This window comes from Pteropus alecto, unplaced genomic scaffold (genome assembly GCF_000325575.1).
Source record: "Pteropus alecto unplaced genomic scaffold, ASM32557v1 scaffold95, whole genome shotgun sequence".
Taxonomy (NCBI): Eukaryota; Metazoa; Chordata; class Mammalia; order Chiroptera; family Pteropodidae; genus Pteropus; species Pteropus alecto.
The window spans coordinates 12,521,765-12,526,765 of record NW_006441071.1 but is presented as its reverse complement, the minus strand read 5'-3'; the positions used below and the strand labels follow the sequence as shown (position 1 = coordinate 12,526,765).

General features: G+C 39.2%; 1 long non-coding RNA gene across 1 annotated transcript in view; it reads right to left on the bottom strand.

Annotated features, from left to right (window-relative positions):
* Positions 1–1,905: 1,905 nt before the first annotated feature.
* Positions 1,906–5,001, bottom strand: part of LOC112485000 — an 18,346-nt gene continuing 15,250 nt past the window's right edge. The window contains exon 3 of the long non-coding RNA XR_003048328.1: positions 1,906–3,962. This is a non-coding gene — a long non-coding RNA (uncharacterized LOC112485000). The remainder of the gene's footprint in view (positions 3,963–5,001) is intronic.

Sequence of the window (5,001 nt, the reverse complement as noted above, 5' to 3'; positions counted from 1 at the left end):
AATGGCTGAGAAAGGTATCTAAGTGGATGGATCTGAGACGATTTTCCTGATCTCATGTTCTTCCTATAACCTGTAGAGGAATCCAAAAGTCAATGCCTGCTCCAATGGGGGATAGCAGATATCTATGCCCTAACTACTTCGGTGCAGGACAGAATATCCATCTGCCAGCACCTTTACGTTCTGCCTGAAGACTTTCTGTGGCCACTCCTGCTGTAGAGAGAGCTGTCCTCAACCAAAAACTGACAGGTGTTGGTGCAGAACATTAAAACTAAACCAATTATTCATTATCAACCTAGAGGCAAAGAGTGCCCATTATTCCACTAATCAAAATACAAGTTCTGACAAAAATAGAAAAGTTCTGACAAAAACAGAAAAGACTACAGTCTTATTAATACCCTTCTACTCAAAAATGTTCAGTGAAGAGTAAGGACCATTTCTGCAACTGCCTTCTTCTTGGTTTTCTGACTCCAATCTTGTTTCCCTTCAACCCACTTTCTGCACTTCTGAGTGACCTTTGAAAAGCAAATATGATCTATTAAGCTTTCTGAGAACCGAGATGATGTCTCTTAGTCTCCACTGTATCTTCAGCACCTAGTGAGGCCTACACATAGTAGGCACCCAGTATTTATTGACTGGATATTAATGGAAACCCCCAGTTCATGAACAGGTTATACACTAAAAGATTTCTCTTGTTAGGCGGTCCTTTGGCATTTGCAATACATCTGGCTATCACGATGATAGGTGATTTTAGCTTGTCACATTAACTTGTAAAAAACTAAGTTCACCCATGATGTAGCCTAACCTTAGTCCCAACTTTCCTGGTTTCCTTGAGCAGGAACACATAAGATGAAGGAGGGACAAGGAAGAAATAGAAGAATAGGCCTTAGGAGCCATTTGAAATTAGCTGATTTGTCATTAATATCCTCCTTTTTCACACTTCCTCTTTTGCATTTCTCTGTCACTGTATGAGTGTCCTCTTTACACCTGTTCCCCACCGTGCCTTTCCCCAACTACAGCAATCACACCACCAATCACAATCCTCTTTCCTGAGTGCAAGTAATTTTAAGTATTAAGAGGAAAGTGGACTGATTGAGCAAAATCATATCCCAGATGGATGTTTAATAGCTCTTTAACCTTCCTAGAGATAGTTCCAATTTTATAAAACCAGCTTACATTAAATGAATCTTTAATTAGTGGCATTCATTGTAATAAGATAAATGAAAATATTACACATATGCAGTGAAAGATATTTCGGAGCAGATATTCTCATCAACACTTCAGCCTTTTGTTTCAGATTCTCCCCTGAGGGCTGGTCATCTGGATTATTACAGATTTTTGTAATTTAAGGTTCTTTAAAGATCCCTCCTAGACTCTTTTGTCATACAACTATTCCCATAGGCCTGGTTTACAAGGGGGCATTTGAGTGATCACAGCTGTTGGTGGGAAGGCCTACAGAGTGGACCCTTTTACATTGCTTTTGCTAATTTGCCCCATCCTTGATGGCTTTTCCCCAGCAATGTGCACTTTTTACCTTGCTCTGCCTGTGGGGACACTGGAACCAAGCCCAACATCAAACAGTGGTCAATACTCAAAGAGCAAGAACCAGGACAATTGGAGAGAATTTCTAACTGGACAGTTTGGGGATTTCCATTCTAGCCTTGCGTTCTCTTTAATTCTGTGTTATTCAACTCCATTTATATTCGGCCACCACAAAGAACTCTGTCACTAGGGGATTTCTGCTTCTGAAGCTATAGGAAAGAAATAGGATTAGAAAGGATTAAAGTGATACTTGCTCAAAGTCACACAGCTATTTCAAAGAGAGCGTATCTCCTAGCTCCTAATTAATTCTTCTTCTCCTCCTCCTCCTCCTCTTCCTCCTCCTCCTCCTCTTCTGAAAAAGTTGATGCTTCATATTACTTAAAATGTAAAGTTTATCTCAATAAGCTTAAAGATTAGCTCTTCTCTCTTGAGTCAGCCTCCCACTCCAAACTCCTGGGAGGGAAGAGGGGCTGGAGATCACCAATGGCCAGTGATTTCATCAACTATGCCTACATACCGAAACCTCCATTAAAACCCCTAAACTATGGGATTCAGAGAGCTTCTAGGCTGGTAAACACATCCACATTCTGAGAGAGTGGTATATCTTTAACTCCCTGGGGGCAGAAGCTCCTGTACTTGGGATGCTTTTAGACCTCAATCTATGTACTCTATCTGGCTAGCCAGTTGTATCCTTTATAATATCCTTTATAATAAACCAATAATAGTAAGTGAAGTGCTTTCCTGAGTTCTGTGAGCTGTCGTACCAAATTATCAAACCCGAGATGCATGAGAGGTCTGAAAGTTTGAACGAGTGTCTGCAGTCGGGGCAGACGGAGCCATTAGGCTGTGGGGTCTGATGCTAACTCTGGGTATTTAGTGTCCAAATTGAATTGAATCATTAGACACTCAGTTTGTGTCCAGTTGGGGAATTTGTGTTGGTGTGGAAAAAATCCACACAACTGTACATCTCTCTATGTATTTGCTCTTCTTATATTTCTCAGATTGTTTGGTGGTTCTAAGTGTAGAAGTGTTGCATATTTTTCATTAACTGTATCCCCCTTTACTTGATATTTAATAGTGTAGCTTTTCTTCCTCATTTCCTGGAATTCCCATTCCTTTACTCCATTCCCCTTACTTTTTTTTTCCTCAGTTTTTATACCTACTAATCTATATATAATTTTATAGTTTATTGTTTATGTTTAATTATGATATATTATTATTATGTTTAATGCTTACAGTCTGTCTCTCTTCACAAGAATTTAAGCTCCGTGAGAGCAGGGTTATTTATTGTTCTTAGGTGTACCCCAAGCTTTTAAAACAGTGTCTGGCACAGATTAGGGACTCAACAAATGTAATTCAGGACAGTAAAGGAAGCTAAAAGGGTGTTGAGGTGGGGGCTTCATGAGCCAGTCTTCAGTATGTGCCACGGTAAAGCCTGGCATCTTTCCGATTCTCTCCACTCAGTTTCCAACTCCAGAGAAGTTAGATGACCCTATTTTATTCTCTTATATTCATTGCTTACTATGTTTCAATCAGACTTTCACTTCACCATGCCAATGCATCATGTTCTCAACAAAGTCATCAATGCTTTACCTTTTACTAAACCCGAAGGATATCAAGTTTGACCTCATAGCACCATTTGACACTGCTGATCATGCCCTCCTGGAAATGTTTTCTTCCTTTGGCATTTGGGATACTCTCTTGATTACCTTCCTACCTTTATGATAAAATCTTTTTCAAGTCTCTTTTGCTGGTTTTTCCTCTACTTCCTGACCTTTAAATGTTGGAGTTCCTTTGGCCTTAGTTAATGATCTCTGTTATGGGCTGAATTATGACCCCTCTCAAATTCATATATGGAAGTCCTAACCTCCAGTACATTAGCATGTGACATATTTGGAGATAGGGTCTTTAAAGACAATTCAAAGATTAAAATGAGGTCATTAGGGTGGGTCCTAATCTAATATGGTTGGTAACCTTATGAGAAGAGGACTTTGGACACAGACAGATACAGAGGGAAGACATAGGGAGAAGATGGCCATCTTCTAAGCCAAGGAGAGAGGCTTCAGAAGAAACCAACCCTACTGACACCTGGATCTTGGACTTCTAGCCTCCAGAATTGTGAGAAAACAAATTTCTACTGTTTAAATCACTCAGTCTGTAGTACTTTGTTGTGGCAGCCCTAACAAGCAAATATACCCTCCTTTCTTCTCCCTTTATGCTTGAATGATTTAATTTACTTCAATGTCTTCACTTACCATCCAATGTTGACTCCTCTCAACTTTTCATCTCTAGGCCAAATCTCACTCCTAAGCTCCAAATCCATGCATCCAGCTAACTGCCTACTTGGCATCTTCACTTGAGGTAGACTCCCAACAGCCCAGCTGAGGCTAGAAGTACTGGACAGAGCCTTTACCTGTTGTCCACTGCAGGAGGGGAAGAATTTAGACATTCAGTTCAGCCATGTCAAAAAAGAAATCAGTACTCTTCAAGAGAATATAATAGAATCAAGAGCCTCTACATTGTATTATTTACAGTGTCCACGTAAAGTCCAAAATTTCTAGACAAAAGAAATAGGATAATGTGATTCCATACTCAAAAGAGAACCAATGGAGACCATCTTTTAAATTACTCAGATTTTGGATTTGGCAGATAAAGATTTAAAAACAGCTATTATAAGAACTCATGGAGAGAAAGGAAAATGTGTTAATCATAGAAGAACAAATAGAAAATCTCTGCAGAAATAGAGAGTATGTTTTTATACACTTGAGGGTATATGTATCAGCTTCTTTTAGATTGCAAATATCAGACACCATTGTCAAATTGGTAAACAATGAGACTCAGTGTAGATATCTAATAGTGTTGTAGACATCCAAAACACTGTGTTTAGGGCTTTTGATTCATTTCTCTTCAACTGTCTTGGCTCTTCCATTCTCATATTTTGCCTGTCCTCAGGCTGGTTTCCCTCATGTTCAAGATGGTGCCTGTAGTAACTGTAGCTTCTTTTCACATCCAGCAGATAAGAGACACAAGCTTCTCCTTGGTCTCTCTAAAGGCCAAGAAAGAACTTTCCTAGAAGTCTTCAGCAGCCATCTCCTTGTTGCCTTATTGGCTGAAATTTAATCATATGCTCATTCTTGAATCAATCATTGGTTTGCTTATCCTAATCAGCCCACCTCTGGGGTCACATTTCTTCAATCACTAGTGCTGCATGAGGAAGAGATAGATACCTGAACAAAAATGAGTTTCTGTTAGGAAAGATGAAAGGGAGAATGGATTCTGGCAAGACAACCAACAATATCTACCTTTGTTGTATATTATACTCTGAGAAATTGCCTTGCTTTTTTTTTTTTTAAAGGCACTTAATATTTTGTGACTGAGATTATGTTTGATCCTACATTGACAGTTGAAAGCTCAGGGATAAATTTGTGGACCATTCATAGGAAATGAACAGAATTGTGATAT